Below are 20,481 nucleotides of genomic sequence, written 5' to 3' on the forward strand. Positions count from 1 at the left end.
CCCTCCTTTTCACTGTGGTTGTATCAGCTGACTTCTAACAAAATGGTGGAAAGAAGAAACCAGAGAAAATACAGCCTTCTCCCACTATGCAAAAGGATCTGGCTTGGTAACCTATGAGTAGTTATATACCAACCCATTTTAGCTGCTGTCCTTTAGATGATTGCCAATTTGAAGTAGGAATTCTTTATGCGGGCCCTGTAATTTTCTGTGTTCCCCAGCGCTCTGAAAGTGAGTTCAGAAGCCTGCTTTTATTTATGTGCAGTTTATTGGTATGATAAGATGCATCTGCTGAAATGAAGGCGAGTCTGAACCACTGAACTGGAGCAGAAGTTATTACAGGAAAGCATCGCCACCACGTTTTTGAAAAGTACTTGTTCCAAATGTCTTGGTTTTCATTTTCTTTCCATCTCCAGCATCTTAAGCACTTTCAGGCCTTAAAAAAGCAGGCTGTGCAGTCGTTTGCTACTTTCCTCAAAGTAAGCTTATTGAAATGAGTGGGGTTTTATTCCTGAGTAGAGATGCTTAATTATGGAGTCGTTGGGGTTCTCTGAGCTTGGTTCGTTGGGGTTCTTCAGCGCTGAAGATGCTACCTAGCCGGGTAATGAAACGTTTGCAAGAAAAGAACCAAGCTCAGAGAACCCCAACGACTCCACAGTTCAACCCTGAGCTACACATATTCACCTCTATTGATGCTTAATTATGGACTGGGTGTCCTATGAAACAGAAGCTACACTCTGAAATTGTTACAGAATTTGAAATATTTTAGAGATGGGATACCTAAAATAAGAACAACATCTGAAAGTCTAGTTGCCAGATAGAAAAAGACAGAAATGTCCATTTTCCTTGTGTATGTGTGGAAATGTAATTTGTGTAATTTAGACGCCTGCAAGAATTAGATTCTTGCCTTAAAACAAACACCATTTCTGCCCCTTTTATCACTGAGGTGCATTTCAATATGCATTGGGTACCATGACATTGCTGGTTGATTGTTTGATGCACACAGTTCAGCGCTCTGTGTAAGAACCTTGTTTGGCTTGCTATTGCTTTACAATTGTATACTTTATAGCAGCACCTGTGGGTGATGGGTCAAAAGAGGCAAGGTGGCAGATAGAGCATTGTGATCCAAGTTGTGCCCCTTTTGTTCATGCATTAATATCGCATGTACATACAAAGGAGTAGGACTTGGGTTGCCCTGCTGTGTCTGCCATTTTGTCTGTTTTGACCCCCCACCCCGTGGATGCCGCTAATAGTCTAGGCAGTTTCAAAGATAACAATAATTTAATAATTTATTAAATTTACATGCTGCCTGACTCCCAGCAACTCTGGGCAGTTTACAAATTGCTAAAAAGACTTCAAAACAAAACAAAAAACAAAGATGTCAGAGATAACAAACCCAGATGGAAAAAAGAAAATGAAGAAAATGCTTGCCAAAGGCCTGGGAGAAATACCAGGTCTTCAGGGCCCTTTGAAACACCAGTAGGGTGGAGGCCGTTCAAATCTTGGGGGGGGGGGACCACATTCCAGAGGGCAAGCTCAAAAGCATGATTATTTCTGCCGCCTTTGCATGGCTGCTGGCACTAGTTGATGCTTGTTAAAACACAGATGCTAGGAAGAGGGGAACCAAGCTAAGAGCTCTAATTGTTTTTAGTTTATGAAAGTCATGAGTTAAAAGGTGAAGATAAACTACTAGGAATGTTGGGAATGACATAAAACGAGTACACCTTCATTGGACAAACCTGGGAGAGCATCAGCTTTGCTTGATTATTCAGAGAGCTGATATTCTCTTGTAGGATCTCTGAACTCCATAATTGCCACACTGCTGAACAGAAATAGTTCAGGGTCCAGACGTGCTGAAGAGGGAAGACCTTAGCCGATGCAGGTTTCACCCCCTATATTGTTGAGATAGCACAAATGAGTGGAGGAAGGTGTGCTTAAATCTATAATCCCAGGTTTATTTCAGGCTTTACCATTTGTAATCCCAGGTTTATTTCAGGTCTTACAACTGGGATGGGAGGAAAGAGGCATTACTCCCTTACAAGCAATGAATTAAAAGGCCTCTGGTGGTTTTGCAATGTGTGTAGTGCTTTGCTCCATGTATATTCTGTGCAGAAGGCCAGAGGAACACTGTAAAACCGAAATCCTTTTCCTGAGAAAAAACAGGAAGCACAATGGATTATACCCCCTTGGCTAGTGAGATAACTAATATGCCCCACTCCGTGGGCAAGACAGAGAAACAGCAGTCATCTAATAGTTTCTTCCATTTGCATTGTCATGGTTGGATAGAAATCAAATAATGTACCTGAATCTGCACTTGGAGATGGTATTTTTGTGCTTAAATTTAACTGCTACATCATTACTCCTCTGGTGGCTGCTCCATCCCATTTTCCATATTGGAATTGATACTATTCCTTCTTGCTATCCCCATGCATTGGCTAAGTGCACAACCTATATTCAACTTAGAATGTGAACGTTTAGGTAGGCAGTTCAATAGGAATATGCTTTTGTCTCTTGCATTGAACATGACCACTCTTGATCCCAGTTAATTTTGTCTGATTACCTTCATTATGTTAGATCAGCAGCTCTGATGGCAAGGACACAGCTGTAGAGGCAGGCAAAGAATGGCATCCAGATTGAAGCATTGCCAGCTTGATCTTGAAAAGCTAAGTGGGGTCGATAACTACTTGTATGGAAGTCCACCAAACATCCCAGGGCTGTTGGCTGGGCTGAAAACATATTTCAGAAAAAGGCAGTGGCAAATCATTTCTGCTTTGTCAATAAAACTACATGGATGTGTCTCTGAAGTCAACAGAAGTTGAGCTCAACGGAGGCCATACCTTTTTTAAAAAGAATGAATCACTCAAACCAGCATCATCCTATATATATTTATTCAATGGTGCTTACTTCCAGGAAATAAGGCGCAGGCTACTGAGTAGGTGGACCAACGTATATAGTAATTAGGACAGGATAAAGGTAGGCAAGTTGGGCAATTTGTTTCCATGGACGCTTTACATTCTGTTATGTCTTAATTTAACAAGGAATGGAAAGCAGTGACCTCCCTTCTCTGAATATTAACCGTATTCTGCTTTTAACAGAACCACTAAAGAAACCTAACTGTAATCAGGGAAACAGGGAATGACACTTTCATAAGGAGTGCTGCATAGTCTTTAAAATGGCAGTAGAAATTCAAGCAAAAAACAAGTTTAGTCCAATCTCTCCTAATAACACGAATTTCAGCAGTTTACTATACGTAGAAGCATTCAGTTAGAAGAAAGCATGCAAAAAACTCTTAACAAAAGTTCCCCATTTTTCTACATAGTTTGTTCCATTGTTTAACCATTTGGGCCATCAGGAATTTCTTACTGTTTTGCTGAAATCTCCTTTATGGAGGTCAAAACCCTTTAAGGGCTAAAGCTGGCAAGGCTGGTAGCCAGGATCTCAGACAGGACCCTCCACAATCCAAGGCCAAGAAATGAGTGGCAAGAAGGCCATCCTATAAAGGTGGGAGAAAGAGACATAAGCATAAAATCTTAGAGCTATTATATAGATAAGATAGTTGCTTGATTCTACAATAGCTGGCCTTTCTTCTTAGGGCTTCTTGTATCTGCAATAAAAGCTACATCCCTGTTTGAATTTTGCCATTGACTCTGATGCTGTTAGCTCCTGAGTGCTGGTTGAGGTTCTAGAGGGCTCTATTGCTGTGCCCCAAGAGAAGTTTTGACAAGAAGATTATTCACAACCCCATGAGAGGAGAAAACACACTTCAGACTCCAGCAATAAACCATGGCTACCAGCCCCCTTGCAAATCCCATGACCATGGATGAGGTCACCAGTGCTTTGCTCCAGTATCAGAACCACATGGTGACCCATATGGACCAATTCACTGAGTGCTGAACCAACTAGCAAGTGGGACAGAATTTATTCCTACTGGTGGCTCCCCTGCTTCCCTCCCCTGCCCAGGATCTACTGGCAGTAGCATCAATTCTCCATCACCATACACCTGACAAATATGATGGGAATCCCAGCAAATGTGCTACCTCCCTTGATCAAGGATCACTCTAAGACCTGAGAATTTATAATTGGAATCTTGATAGAGGGAGCTGCAGAACAGCCCACACTTGGACAATGATGCAAATGTCATGATAGACCTGAAAACGTATTCTGACAATTCCATCAAGCAGCTGACCATCAACCATTGTATTTGTTGCCAACATAAGGTAAGCATTCTGTGAGGAAGTGTGTTGCTGACTTTCATTTTTTAGCTCAGGATTTGTTCTGGAATGAAAGATATTGGACCAGATTGAAGAATGGCTATCAGATGAAATACCAGATGAGTTCGTTCATCGGGGCACCCCAGAGACTTTTGATGTGAATTTTGCCTTTTCCAGGAAATGTAAAACTTATCCAAATGTGTTTAGAATTGCTGTCCCAGTTTGCTGAGTAAAGATGATAAATCCCCAAAATAAAATCTTTACATCAGTGATAGATCATACTATCCTGTGTACTGAAGAATCAATCAATAAATTAAAAAACAGAAACCTCTCTATGGATGGAAACAGAGCAGATTAAATGGATCGTGCAAGCTCTGCATTACATTAAAAACATACATTGCTGGACATTCTGATTCTTAAGTGGGTTGATCAGAGAGCTAAATTACTAATCTAGCACCAATCTTTACACAGTTAAGTTTATTTTTCTATCAGCCTATGCTTTTCTAGTCATTCACTGCTTAGTCAAGAAGTCATCAGTGCATAAAGCAAGAGTCCTTTTTCTCTAAAAAGAAAATTACAGTGATGATTAACTTTTGTTCTGTATACCTCTACAAGTAAGGATGCTCTCCGTTCTTGGGGATATTTCCTGTGTTTTTTTGTGTCTCGATTCAAAAAGTCAAACTCTTTGCTTTTTTAATCTCATGTGGTTGAAACCTCAGAATACAGGTCTCGTTATACCACTGTTCTCATTTTACCAATTTGGCGAGACCGATCAACATGCTTCATTGAAATTGAGGTATTGAAATTTCTTCCTGTCTTGAGGTGACCTTTCACGCTTTGTCTGCATCAATCCAACTCTGCACGGGAACTGATGGAGGACTTAAGGCAGGAGAGGAAGATGCCAGTAATACCTTACATTCCTTCCACCTCACCCCACTCGTTAGAGATGTGGGATGTTGAACTCATAACTGGGAGTAAGCGGAGCACCTGTAACCAGATAAAATCTGTACCCGCGTACTCAAGGTCTGGGTTTATGTTATGGAGAATCTGGCTGCTTTGCAGAGGAGTGCCCTGCCAAGACACTCTCTTTTGAAACATCCACAAAATAGCCAGGATATTTTACAAGCAGATACCCTAAATAGTCCAGATCTGGCTTGTTGGGGAATGAGTCAGTTCCAATTTCAAACGGCTTCAAAGTTCGGCTTTTCCAGGCAGATAACTAAGCAAGTGGAATTCAGTTACTTCCTACAAACAGGCCTATGATCTTCCCTCCTGGGTCTACCTTCAAAGGAGGTTTGAATGTAACAAATTACTTGACCTAACTGCTCTGCAGTTCAGAAATCAACTATCTCTCTGCAGATAACAGTACTGCTTCTGCTAAAATGACGATATGCCCATCCTATAATGTAGTTGCTACTAAATTCCAGAAAACATTCATCAAGGGCTTCAGTTAAATTTAGTTGGCAATCTCTCATAGTCAGCAAAACATGGGTCTTTCTGATTTTTTAGTTCCTCTTTCCCCTCTGGATATCCCCGAAGGGTCATTCCTCCATAGCAATTTCCATGCCAATTCCTCTTTGGTGGTCTTGAACTTCTCAGAAACTTGCATCTCTTCAACAACTTGGCCCTGCTTAATCTCATATTTGTCTGCTAGCCATTTCTCTTCTCTTTCCTCCCCTTCTGCCAGCTCCTTAGCCCGTTTCCCTTTTCCCTTCCCACAGGAGACTTTGTGTGAACCCCTTATCTTTTATTTTCTCAGACTTAATCAGCCACAAGTTCAATTTATATGTCTGAGTGGTCATGTGACAGGATAGCAGATAGCGTTTATCGTGTCCATATATGGGAGCACCTGGAAATTAAGTGGACCCCTGACATTATTGGATTTTGGCTGTCCTTTTAGCGTGTCAAGATTTGTCAAATGATATTTCTATATAAACTCCAGTTACACTACAGTAGTTGACTAGGACACGAATGATTAATTGAAAGGAAACGTCCTTTGAGATTGGCTGCATACACTCTTCTCACTCAGCCCTAACCACAGGACAAATATGCCATGGCAACTTCTTTTTCCAGTGGTGCCCCCATTCCACTGCCATTATTTTATCCCCAGCCTGTAAGAAAGACAGACTTAATATACTCTTAAATTTACCCAGTGTTAAGATAGGGTTTTGGTTTTGGTACTGTATTGTATTGTATTGTATTTATTTTGTGCTTTCGAGTCAGTGTTGACTCCTGGTGGCTGCCTGGACAAGACCCTGCAGTTTTCTTGGCAAGATTTCAGAAGTGGTTTGCCATTGCCTTCTTCCTAGGGCTGAGAGAAAGTGAATGGCTCAAGGTCCTCAGCTGGCTTCGTGCCTAAGGCAGGACTGGAACTCACATTCTCCTGGTTTTTAACCTGGCACCTTAACCATTACACTAAACTGGCTCTGTTTTTTAAAGATAGTATTTTCCCCCACCCCCACCCCTTATTCCAATACTATCCAAAGGCGTGTAAAATCTGTTACACAAGGTGTAATACACAAGATTACAAGGTGTGTAGAATCTGTTAGCCTTTGGCCGTTCCTCAAATACTGATTCATAACATCTATGCAGAATCACCCAGCCATCATTAGAAGTGATATAAACTATGTCATCATTACTGGTCTTTTGGAACAACAATGGTGCTTGTCAGTGGTGGGGACTGTCATCCCTTATTTTGACAAAAACTAGCTGTGACTGGGAACAGAAGCATTAAGCAGGACAGGGATCTGATAGGAGGACAGCCAATTTCATGCTAGTCTAGCTTTCTGCAGACTCAAAGTTCCTTTTAAACCAGTTTCTTATTTTCCTGTAAAAGTACAGCAAGTGACTGCTGGCTCACAGACATTTATATATCACAGGCAGATACTGCTGGAATTCTGACACCCCAGGCAGTTTTCTAGAATGCCTCTAGCGGTGGGTTGATCCTCAGTGAGATATCTTTTTTGGAATAAATGTGTACTTTTAAAGCTTTGTGGAATTGTAGATAAATGGAAAGATGCCCTTCTTGAACTCTACTTCTGGTGACCAGTTGGACACAACCATATCGTTTTCTTGGCAGGCATACCAAAGTGATTTGTCCTTCCTTTCTTTTGGAATGTTTCTTTAACTTCCAAGTCTAGCTCATAGCAAGATTTAAGATTTAAAACAGAACCCCACTTTTGTGAACTCACAATTATTTTCAACTAGAATCATCCTCTCCTAAACCCCTTTCTCTTATACGTTTGTAGACACTCATATATAACACATTCCTAATATACAATTCACATGCCACTCATATAAATCACATTTCACTGTTTTAGACTTATGTTGACCAGAATCTCAATTTTACATGGTACACAGAGGACTTCATTCTTCCAGCCACTTGTCCTCTTTATTTCCTAAAAATATTTCTTGGTCTAAATGAATCCATGCAAAATGCATACATTTAAAAATTTAGGATCATTTGAAAATCACAGCTGCTTGCAAGGCACATCAATAGCCCAGGATGTCTCCAAAAAGGTAATAGCTCCAAAGGACACTGTATGGCTTAACTCTCCATCAGTGCTTTAGAAGAAACCAAAGGTCCATGAATTTGTGATCTTTACATCTTGTGGTAATTAATCTCCTTAAAAAAAACTGATGATCTGTATAAAAACCCTATTTTGTAATTTGTCATGGCTTGGAGTGAACATTTAGGTTTTATTCTAGCCAGACCTCTACGAAAAAGTACTCTGGGGAAATGCTGCTAAATGGACAACTTGCAGGCCACCTGTGTAGCTTTAGCATTACCTTTAATTTAATTTGCAATCTTTTCCAAGTTTCTTTAGGCGTAAGTTGCCTTGAATAGAATGCAGCTTGTTTCCAAGTGACGGTGCATAGCATTGGAACATATGCCCCTCTCAAAGACTTGTGAGTTGCAAAAATGATGTGGCTATTTCTAGTCTTGAATGTAAATATTTTTGTCTTTCCCAAATTTAAAGTGAAAAAAGTATAGTTTCAAATCGACCATCTGCTGAACAACCTCAGCCTTTCAGATATTTGCAAAGATAGCACTAAAACAAACAAACAAAAAAGCCGGTTTGGTATACTGGCTAAGAAGCTAGACTACAAACCAGGATACCATGAGTGCTAGTCCTCTGCTAGGCATGATCTGGGAGACAGTCACTCTTAGGCAAACCCACATGACAGGGTGGTGGTTGTGGGGAAAATAGGAGGAGAAAGGAGTATTAGGTATGTTCGCCACCTTGACTTGACCAAAATAAAGGCAGGATAAAAATCAATCAATAGAAGGCTGTGTATTAATATATTAGAGTTCAGACTGGCATGCAGAGCAAGGTAACTTAAGAAAGAACAGTGATAATTGCTGGTGTTTTTTAGCATGGAGAAGGAAATGGTGCTTGGTGTACTTTCAGATGCTTCCAAAGTCTTCCATATTGGGCTGCTGTTTTCTTTTTCTGGAGTGAAAGTAAATAGAGCTCTTGAGGCATGAGGAATTCTGGCCAAAACCAGCTGCTGTGGCTTTTTGCCAGGCTGCTCCTGAGAATAAAAAAAACAGAAACAAGCAGAAGGGGTGGGAATCTAAAAACATACACAACTTTCCTCCACTGTTTTGCAGCAGATCAGAGATCCTGAGGTCTGGCTCCTCCACGGCACGCTGAGAATCATGGGCAGCAGTGGAGGAAGAGCGGCAGGCTGAGTCCCCTTTTGATGTAAGTAAAAGGGCAGAGATTTCATGTTGCATAGAGCAAAGGTGGCAGGCAAGATTTTGCAGAAAGTAATGTGGAAGGTAGTAAGAATCTACTTTTTCAGTGTCTGGCATTGACAAACACTTTCACCATCAACTGCTATAAATGTGTGCACGTTTGTCTTCAGTTTTCACCCACGTGGCTAGAATCGATCAAACGTATTTGGCTGCTCGAGACAAAGGGCAGAGATCAGAATTTGTGCCCCAATCCCCACTTCCCATAAAAATAGGAGGCCGTTGAGGAGTATTTTGGTGTAGGGCTGTCTTCTCCTCTGCCGCTGAGAAGGAGAGCCAGGCACCCAAAACACCTCTCAAAAGCGACTTCCCCAACTTCCGTTCGTAGGCAGGGAGAAAGGAAGAAAAGGATTTCACCAAGTTTCTTGAGTGAAAAGGCTTGGGACTAGGGTTCACTTAACGACTGAACAACAACAAAGGGTTCACCATTGTGTAAGGAAACTTTCTTCAGTTGGCAGCCTAGCCATATTTGACTCTTCCCTAGGGCCTGGGCCTAGTTCTGGCATTTGGTGGGCTTTTGTACATGGCTTGGACAAAATGGTGGCCAGGGGAGATGGGACTGCGCTTACCATGCATCTCAGCCACTGTCCTGATTGGTTCACAAAGAAGTCCAGGAAAGTAGGACTGTGCAGACCCACCAAAGGTGAATGTGGGTTTAGCCCCTGTCCCAACTTGCTCCTCCGAGGCCCATGCAAGGCTGTGGGCTTACACAGGCAAAGCAACTAAACCCATGTTCTTTGCCCTAATTTAACTGCTTGAAAAGATGGTAAGCCTTGACAAGACCAGTCCCCACACATTCATTTCCTAGAATGGAAAGCATGGGGGGAATTTTCCCATCTCGGTTAACCCCCCAGGAAGCTCTTTACTTTCCCAGCTTCCATTTGCTTTTTTCTCTGGACAGATGGATATATTTCTAAACAAAGAAGGGGTCTGCAGACACCATGTTTATTTTCTAGAAGTGCCTACAGGGGCTCCCAGGGGGTCCTAGAGAGGTTGCAGGTTCCCATTTCGGTTGTTGTCTTTTAGTTAAAATATAATTTCAGTGCAGGGAGCCTGATGGGCACTGAGGAAGAGATTGCAGGCAAATGCTACCCATGGGTCCCGTTGTCTGCCCCACGGCAGTTTTGCCTGAGGGACTGGACTAAAAGGAACCTGTCATTGCACACATCTTCCAGCAGGTGGAGCCATGAAGTCACGCAATTTCCCCATCCAGTACTGTGGAAGAACATAGGTCTTGCAGGGAGATTGGGCCCCAGAGCAAAACAGGCACATTGCCGTCCTGCCTCCCGTCCGCTCTCTCCACGCACATCTTTTCTCCCCTCTTAATTAAGTATGGTTGCAACAATGTGGAATGTGTTTGCTGTACACATGTCAGCTTTGCTGAAGTCCCAAAGAATGAAAAAGCCTGACATGTGGTAAACATTAGTCTGTTTGGTTCTCGGAATGAGGATGAGGGTCCGGCTGCACTGCCATCCAGTTTTTGTTTCTGCAGCCCCATGAAACCTAATCCCCAAACACAGCAGCTGTTCCTGAAGGCAGAAACCACCCCGCTGAGGCCTGCAGCCCTTGATGCCTGGACACCCCTTATTTCACCCACCCCCGTGACCCCAATCTCTAGTACTTTGCTACTGCCTTGCCAATTGTGTGCTTAGCGAGACTATTTTTAACTTTCAGATGCATCTAATTTTATCCACACTCCCTTTGTGCCAGGGATTCTCACTGGGCACTGCTGATCCAAAGCTGCACACTTCAATGCTCTGGGATGGTAGACCACATGGGCATCTGGCCCACTTTGTTGTGGACTTGAGGGGGGGTCTTATAAAGGGGGTGGACTGGGAAAACAGCGGTGCTACTTTCATCCCCATTTTTCTATCCACACGCCCTTTATCCCTCTCACTCTCTGCAGCCAGCTCAGGCTTGGTTGAATTCCTCTGCTTTGCGAAGAGGGTGCGGATCCTGGGGCTTTCCCCTTATTTGGCAATTTCTCTTCTGGAGCCTAGGGAGGTTGGCTCTCAAGACTGGCGCAGTTCTCATCCATCTGCTATGTGTGCAAGTCAAGATTCTTCCAGGGATAGATTGAGGGTTATGGGTGAGGAATAGATCACAGTGAATATTGGCAGGGGGAGAGGGGGGTCTTTAATGCACATTCTTGCATGCATCTCAGGCAGACATAAATATACAGTAGACGGCATGCCATTCTACCACTTCAGTCTGCTCCCCTCACATTTTTCTTCAGTACAAACGAAGTGGGAAGAGCGATCCCACTTCTCGGTGGGAACCTCTAGTTAATCAGCTGGATCCTGCTTAACAGAGCAAATAAAGCAATGATTAATGTGACCCTGCCTACAATGGCTCTCTTCATTGGATCTGAGCCAGGCCAAGTGCAGCAACATCACAATCTCTGCTGAAGTAAAGTGGGATTCTAATCCAAGGTGCTGGAAGAGACTTAAAAGGATCTTATTTAAGGCCCCCATGTTCAGAAGCAGCAAGAATCATCTACACTGGGGACCAATGGGGAAGCTGCAACCCAAACACCCATGCTTCCAAAAAGGAAGTTGCAACGCAAACCAGCGGAGGGAAGGGTACCCTGGATGAGAGACGGACCTCAATGGCAAATGTTGTGTTCTTACCCGATTCAGTGTATTTTTATCTGAAAGTTTATTTTGCTTTGTGTGCAGTTAGGCATCCAGCCATAGGCAGATCGTGGAGAAAAGAAATCAATCAATCAATCAATCAATCAATCAATCAATCAATCAATCAATCACATTCATATATTTTTCAGGATGGTTGAGAAAGTCTTTGTCCCCAAGCTCTACAGACCTCTTTTCAATCAGAATGAAGTGCTCTTAGGTTGGCCATAAGCTTGACTCTGTCTAAGGCAGCTGCATGAAGGACATTCATACCACATTTCTGCATGGCCTAGACAGGCATACCATATAGGTGGGCAGCATTTCAAGGTCATCCCTGTCCCTCCAGTGCTTCCTCAGAAAAGCATCTTGTAATAAAGATCCTCGCTGCAATACACTCCTATTATTGCTGTCATCCCAGGAATTTCTGACTCTTTTCTTGTAGTTGCTGTCCCTGTTGTCTAGTTTCCAACTGTGTCCATTTACCAATCCCTCAAAAAGCAGTTTGGAGACAATGGTGATCATCTCCTCTGCCACCAACCTTGCATCTCCAAGAATAAGGAACAAAGAACCATGGCCTTACCTGCAAACTGTCACTGGTCCTGGAGAAATGGAAATTTCCTCACCTTCCCTCTAGGCAAAAAGGAAACACATTAATTCATTTAATTTAATAAATAAATAAAAAAGGAAATACAATTAATTGGTATCCTTCCCTTGCTTCATGCCATGTAGGTTTATCTGGTCATGTGCAGAAAATTAATGTGGTTCTTTAATGGGGGGACTGTAAAATTATCAAACCAACTTTCTCCTTGCATGACCTGCTGTGGTGGCCAAAGTCCAGGAGACCAAGGGAGGCAATCCACAAGGCCAAGAGCTACGGCATTGCACAGAAAACATCTACTTTGCTCCGTCTTCAAATAAAGTAAAACAAAGAGAAAACAAACAGGGTCAGCTTTCAAAACAGGGAAGTTGTGAGAACATACAGGTTTGGAACTGGTGGAGATTCCTGGTGGAAGGGAACTGAGAAGGGATCAGTTATTATTATTGTTTAGAGAGATCTTGGTTGAACGGGTTTTGAAGGCAGTGAATGCAATGAAGCGGGTGAGATGTTCCTCCATTACTTCTCAGACTATCCAATCCAAGTGCTGCGCTCTCTAGAGTGTAAGGGTATGGCCGAGATCTGATATAAACAAGGCACATAAACAGGGCTATCAACAAACTTTTCCCATTTGGGATTTTGCACATCAAGCTGATTATGTGTGCAATATCAGTATTCCGGCCTTGCATCCTCCTGTGGTACAGATGTGTTAATGGGGCAGTTCATATCTAAAATGTAAAGAAACAGGATTAAAAAAAAAAAGTCTAGTGTGATATTTATGTCACACTGGGCCTTCTCATCAGGAAAAACAACTGATCTTTGCAAAGATAGCAAAAGTGAGGGTCAAAATAATAAAACTGGTGGAAAATCTGCAATATGTAGGTTAGGCTAAGCGGATGATTTCTCTGACAGGACACAGTAAACTTTGTGGCCAGGCAGGGATTTGAATCTTGGTCTCCCCAGCCCAGTCCAACATGCCAGTCACCACCCAAACGTGAGAAAGAAGGGGCTTCTCTCTCCCTTGCTCCCATTCTTGAGCTTACAGTGATTGTTTCAGTCTGCATTAGGGACTAAAGAATATCAGCCCCTTGTCAGCACTGGAGATGACAAAGATTGTTAGATGTGTCTGTTTCTGCATCACGGTCTTGGTATAGATGAACTCCTTGCCTCTTAAATGACGGTGGTCTCCCGTCAGCCAGGGATTCTGCCTCATCCTTTTGAGGAGCTACTCAAGGAAGCAGCAATTCTAGCTACTGCTTGGATTGCTCTGAGTTCCGGCTGCTTGGAAATGATCAGTTGGCTAATGTGCTCCTTCAAGAGCTGAATGACCAAAGGGAAAGAATGAACAGGTCCCAAAGCCCATTGGATTGCCGCAGGGATCTAGTCAAATGTGCAAAACTAAAAGAGATTTTTCCAAACAAGAGGGCAGGTGATTACGAAGCTGGAGTTCGAAAGTATATCATTCACTTTTAAGTCTGAAGACGGAGATCCAGGTTACAAGACATGAGAAATTTAGAGATGAAGTAACTTCTACTCAGCTTGTATTGAGCAGAAATACAAAATGTCTACACATTTTTAAGCAGTTTGGAAGGGGGATACAACCCACTACTTTTAAAAATGGAAAACACCCCCCCAAAACCACCCAAACATAAAACATTGAATTGAAACATAGCTTGCATTATCAAGGTTTTTTTTTCAAATGTAAAGTCACTCTGTGAATGTTCAGACATCACGAATGATCCAATCTGGAACATAAGAGGTCAGCATTTATCCATCAAATCTATTGCTATATTCAAGCAGCAGGTTTACAGGATCTTGCAGAGAGAATGCTCTTTCCAACCATCTGTTCTCCTTTTCCCTCTTTTCGAGGAGGAGGAGGAGGATTGAATTAGATCTGGATTCTACTGTAAGGAAATTATACTCACTGTGGTCCTTGGTCTCCCAAAATATGCTAAATAGAGTCCTTGGCCAAAAAAAAAGTTCGACGCCCTGGATTTACTGTAAGAAAAAATGAAACTGGCCAAATAATGCTAGAGTTACACTTGCATTGTTAAGGATTTAAGATAACTTTCCCTAGTCTGACACATTTTTAGAGGTGTTAGACTACATTTCCAGCATCCCCAGCTAGGAGTCCTTTGGGGTGGGAATTGCCAGCATTAGAATTCAACACCATGAGGGCACAAAGTTGGGGGAAAGCTGAGATAGTATTCACTGGGATAGAGCAAGACAGAAAATGGTGAACTGTGCATAAACTGGCATTAAGCAAGTTTGAGGCAGGTGCAAGAAACTGTGGCTTGTGTACAACAGTAAGCATAACCAAAGAGCATGGTGTAATGGTAAAGCAGAACAGAGTAGATGGCCATAACACACACGGATGGAACTTCTTTGGGGGGATCTTTGGGAATTTTCCTTGATAGGCTTATTTTAGGGCATATGCAACATTTTTCAACAGGAGGAAATGGTGCTATCAATGTTCAGCAATCACAGCCAGACAAATTCCAAAGGGGACTTGGAAATTGCGTGCAGGTTATCTACTCCAACTCTGAAGGCTAGATTTTACAAATTTAAGAAAGTAGGTTTGTACAAATAGAAGCAGGCCTCTTTCACATATGCGTGTGTTCCTGATAATGTGGGTGTTTGAAGATGCATCCATTATTTTCCCTTACAGACAAAAATCTGATGCTATGAAAAATAATAAGACCCAATAGCTTTTTTAAACAAAGCCTCTACCAGCCCCATTATACCAGCTTGGCACAGCTGGAGGCAGAGACGGGTCTGTGACTTCTTCAGTAATGACAGAGCAGTGAAGTATTTTCTCTGGGTCTGGGGAGATTTGTAAGCTTGGGGCATAATAAACATAAGAACATTATCACAAGCACAAGGCTTATGTATGAACGCAGAACAATTAACATCAGATCACCTTTCTTCACTACTGAGTTACAGTACCCATTCTAGGGGCCCGCACACATGCAAGTCGCTTCTCCCTTTGCTGATCCCCAACTTTTCTCTATGGCTTCTGTTCTGACTACGGCTGAATGGTGATGTCTTGATTCTGCCTGTCCAGCATGCTGTTTGTAGAGGCACCCGCAGGATCCAATGCATTCACCAAAATCAAAAAGTGAGCATTGTGACATCAAAATGCAAGTGCCACTCCTTTTATTCCTATGTGGCATCACAGCACATATACAAAAGGGGTGGAGCTTGGACCACAATGTGGGCAATAGTAATTTCACGTGACATAGCCTTCTCTGTCACATCACCCTTTGGAACAGATTGTCCCTAACTCTGCTGGCTTTCTCAGAAGACCCTTAAGACCTGATTGCTTTCCTGGATTTGGGAGTCAGGAGGTTAGCTGAGCCCATGAAGTGTTGTTTGACTGGTTTCCTTGGTTGCTATTTTATGCTTTTTTTATTTTGTTATTGCTTTGTGTTGATATTTTAAATTCTGTGAGATGACTGGCGATATAAATTGACTAAAATAAAAATAATGTGTTCCCCCTTACGTCATCCTGTGGATGCCTTTTGGCTATCCACGCTCTTCTGCATGTCACCAACCAGTGAGAAAAATTTCCACCCATCACAGAAGTGCAGCAGGAGTAGGGTGGCCCTGCTCCTACACCCCATTTTGTCATGACCTGAGGGTTTGGGGTTTTTTAGCAGATCAGATGCACGGCATACCTGTATTTATTTAGAATTTCTCTCCCCTTTTCCTTTCTTTATCTAGGCCACAAATGCTGACTTCCGGATTTCTCTATGTTGTTTTCAGAGGCAATTGGGGCACGGCTGATCCAGCCTGTCCACTATTTCAGCCAGCGCTAAACCAGTCAAGGCCTTTGAGTTAAAAGCATTTTGTTTACTGGTGATGGGCCAGTCTAGAGCTATTGCACAATTTTGACAGACCACTGATGCCATGCTGCGTATCCAACTCTTAAGGGAGACAACACCACCAGCAAATTAGGTTAATCAGGAATTGGAGAGAAGGGGCATGCCCACTTCACCCCAAAGTGCCCAATGAACATCCCCCCTCTGATTCAGCCCACCTGCTACTGGTCATCTGGCTGTGCCAACAAAAAGGGTGGCAAAGTGGAACTGATGTTACACACTTTGCAGTTGTCCTTGGACGGTGTAGGAGGGAAACCAGTATTTTAAGCTAATGGCTGCTTAACCCCGTTTCACCCATGGGCAGGTGAAGAGATCAAGGAGATGTCATGGTGACATGGCCTAAAAAGACATTGCTGGGCCATGTTAGTCCTCTGGTTAGATGTAAGTGGACCAACTTGAATTGGCAGGGTAGGGCTGCTCCCATTTTAAAAGAGCCATAGTTCAGTTCTAGTATAATGCACATCTGTGTTCACCTGCAAGAATGCCAGGTTCTAATACTAACATCTTCAAGCAGGGCTGCAAAATCTATTTGGAGGGCTACTTGACTAAATAGACCGCTAGTCTGATTTTGTATGAAGCAGCTTCCGATGCTCGTTTCTCCTCCCTCCTCCACAGAAACTTGCACTATACAGAACCATTTCTTTACACACCCGGCCCTACATTTTCTACTTTTAAAACGCAGCGCTTCTTCACGCTCTGCAGAAAATCACCCCCTGCCTCGCTCCCCCGCCACGCCTGCAACCCTTCCGCGCTCTGCCATAAACCCCCCTGGCCACCTCCCTTGAACAAGGCCACGCTCTGTCTTCGCCTCGGATACAACTACCCAATTCTACAGATTGTAAGATTACAGACCCCCCGCCTCCACCCGTCTCCCCGTGTCTTAGAGTTCTCCACTCGGTCCGCCACCACGAAGGACGGCTTTCGAGCCTCATCCCGCGGCGCAATCGTAAGAGAAGCGCTCCCTCGCCCGGTACGCGACGCGAAGGTGAGGCGCCCCGAACTCAGTAATGCGGCAGCCCGGTCCCGCTTGCAGACGCTCCTGAACTCGGCGGTGAAGGCGGCCTGGATAAGTGCCCGGCCACAGCGATCGTGTTTCTCCTCCCAGCCTGCCCCTCCTCCTGCCCGCCTTGCAGCCGAATCGCCGTTACTGCGGCGCCTGGTGCTTTGGATCGAGTTGCCCGCGGGTGGGGTGGGGCAACGCGTGACTGACGATTATAGCAGTGAGGCGAAGAACAAAGGGATGAGGAGTGCCTTCCCCTCCCTCCCTCCACGGTAGACAGATAACGCGGCGGCGGCGGCGGCGAAGAGAGACCCTAATAAATATATTATTAGAAGTCTCGTCGAAGCCCAATCGCAGGGACAGCTGCAAAAGCGCGGCTCGCGCCAAATCCCGGCCCGACCCGAACTCGCGCCGCGATTGGACAAGGCGGGGCGACTTTTCCAGCTCGGGAACGTTTTGTAAGAGAAGCGGGGCGAAGCCGAGAGCGAGCGGCCGGGTTTTAATTTCAGCTGAGAGTCGTCTTCTCCTCCTCCTTCCTTCCTGGAACGTGTTTTGAAACCTAGTCCCACTCCGGCGTTTCAGTGCGAGAATAGAAAGATATATCTGGCGTGGCTCCTGCCTGCCAACCCTCTTGAGCAGATTTGGAAGTGGAGCTGGGCGAACGAACAGAGCCCACAGATTTTGCGTATTTTGAGCGGCCAAGATTTAATTCAAGCTGGGGGAAGAAGCTTCTCTCCTTGGAACGTGTTTTGAACTGCCCTCTTCCCTCAGCAGCTAAGCTTTGCAGTGTGAACGTTAAAAAAAAAAAAGACGTTTTGGGGTACAGAATGCATTTTTGTCCCACTATGCTTTCCAAGTTTCTTGCAATTAAACTGTGGTTCCTATGGGATAATGCTTTGCCCATGTAGAAAGACTCAGCAACAATTCCATTAAAAACAAGAAAAAAAATGCTGCAGAGCTGAACTCGTCTGTGGAGCGTGTGTTTTGATGTTGCAGAATACATTAAATACAGAGTTGGTTTTCCCTCTTCTGTTGGGCTTTCAAGTAAAAATAGTGACATTATTACATAGTGTTGTCTCCTGCAGTGGTGTTTGGGGCAATTAATCACAGCTTTCAGCTTTGTTCTGTCAACTGAAACTCAGGATAATAGTAAAAAACAGTAAAGTGGCATTGAAAAAATATTTTGAAATTGAGAGACAGGTGGAGCGATTGGTCATCAGGAGATCTTGGTTCTAGTCCAGCCTGAGCCAAGGAACCTCCCTGGGTAACTTCAGGCCAAGCACTCGCTCACCCCAACCTACTGAATGGATGTTGTGGAGAAAAATGAGCAGGGAGCACTCCAAACAGCACCCTGAGCTCCTGAACAACAACAACAAAAAAACCTAACAAGTAAATATAATCATAATAATAATAACAAACCTTTTTACAAGTGGTTCTAAACTTACTTATTTATGCATTTATATGGCTGCCCAACTCAAACTGATTCTGGCGGCATACAAAAAGGCAAAAAAGACCGATATTAATATAAAAAATAACATACTAAACAATAAAATGGCAAACAATTGAAAACTTCTACAGATCAACTTGACCCCAAAGACCAGATGAAGAGCCAGGTCTTAACATCCTTCCTAAAGGCCTTTAAGACTGGGGCCAACTGTATATTTGGGGAAAATCATTTCAAAGTGTGGGGGCCACCACAAGGAAGAGCCCTGTAAGGCAGATATTCTCAAGAGCAGGTGCTTCCACAGATAACCTGGTCCTATGCCATGTAGGGCTTGAATTGGGACCCAGAAGCCTATTGAGAGCCAGTGCAGCTTGTGGAATAAAGAAGTTACGTGGGCTTAACAAAGGATACCCATAACTATCTGTGCCGCCTCATTCTGAACCACCTGAAGCTTCTGAATGGTCTTCAGGAAAGCCCCATGTAGACCATGTTGCAGTAATCCAATCAGGAGGTGACTGTGGCATCAGCAGGGCTCCTCAGTCAAGGAATGGGTGCAACTGACACATCAGATGCAGCTGTGTGAAGGTTCCCCTAGCCACAGCTAGCCATAGCCATAGCCATTTCAAGCAGGAGTTATGAGTCCAGGAGAAGTCCAAGACTGTGCACAGCATCCAAACGAGGCAATGCAATCCCACCCAGTTTCAAGGATGAAATATCTCCAGTTCTGGGATCTGTGAGCTGAAGCCTGTTCTTTCCCATCCAGATCACCACAGCTTCCAGACACTGGGATAAAGGTAAAGAATGTGTTTATGACATTAATTATAGCAGATATTTACAGTTAAGAAGAGTTGGGGATTCAGAAATAGATAATCCTTCCACTGTACTTAAGGAAAAAAAATAGCTAGCCTTAAGATTAATTAATTATACACATATCATGCCTGTTATGCAGTGCAGTGGACAGAATTAAAAATACAATTAATATGAAAACATTTAAAATTTAGCAACAAAGCATAAGCCCACAAGGAATAGCATTGCACCATCATGGACTCTTATCTGCCAGGGTGTGTAACAACTTTTTTTCAGGAAACATCTAAATTTAGCTAAGTGTTGGTACATCTTTTCTTTCCCCTCCTTGTAAGCTGAAAACTATGTCCCCTCCCTAACTTGTAGAAGATCCCAGATTTAGTTTCCAGCATTTGTGCTGAACTCCTGATCCTGGGAGATTCCTGAACCTATTAATGATTGTGGCTTTAGCTTGTTGGCCAAAGCATTCAATGTAAAAATCCAATTTAGCGTTGCATCCCTCTGGGGGTGTCCATGCAGGGTTTGGGTTTTTTTTTTAATGTATTGGGACTTGTGGAGTCCTTGGGGTTCTCTGATTTGGTTGTTTTCTTGCAAACATTTCATTACCTGGCTAGGTAACATTTTCAGTGCTAGAATGGAGTGGGGTTTGCTCTCTGTTTGTATACAGTAGCTTGCCTTGCCAGTGTTGGTGGGGTGGGTTTTTGTTTCTTGATTTGAAAGTACTTCTGAAGTCTCAAGTGGCAAATATTTGTTTGTTTGTTTCAGAGTCCCCACAGAGTTGTATATTTTGTGTGGGCTTAGTGGGGCAAAAGGAAGACCCTCAAGCCAGAACAGACTCTTCAGGTTAGCTGAGTGTGTGGCTGGGTGGATTCGCTATTGTAGGGGGTCTCTGGAGCCCTCCCATTTTTGTGAGTGGGTGCTTGTAGAAGTTTGGGCAGTTCGTTTCCTGTCTTTTTCTTCAAGGAGGTAAGTTCCATAGTATAGGTTTGTTGTTTTGTCCTGGCAAACTCCTGGTGTTGTTGAAGTTCTAGGAGAGATGACATTGATGATTGACTCTTGCTTGTTGTAAATGATGCTGATTAGATGGTTTACAAGTTTCTTGGAGAGAAACTCTCTTGGGGAGTAGAAAAGCAGTGTTAGAATATTCAACACGTCCCAAC

At 43.4% G+C, this 20,481-nt stretch overlaps 1 protein-coding gene across 1 annotated transcript in view; it reads left to right on the forward strand.

Moving 5' to 3' along the window:
• Positions 1-8,736: 8,736 nt before the first annotated feature.
• ARHGEF25 (Rho guanine nucleotide exchange factor 25) overlaps positions 8,737-20,481 on the forward strand; it is an 83,268-nt gene continuing 71,523 nt past the window's right edge. The window contains exon 1 of the mRNA XM_007422052.3: positions 8,737-8,917. The gene's annotated coding sequence lies outside the window, so the exon portion shown is untranslated. The remainder of the gene's footprint in view (positions 8,918-20,481) is intronic.

Source organism: Python bivittatus, unplaced genomic scaffold (assembly GCF_059951505.1).
Source record: "Python bivittatus isolate LINGU-HERP-01145 unplaced genomic scaffold, Pbiv_v1 ctg000220_np1212, whole genome shotgun sequence".
Classification (NCBI taxonomy): domain Eukaryota; kingdom Metazoa; phylum Chordata; class Lepidosauria; order Squamata; family Pythonidae; genus Python; species Python bivittatus.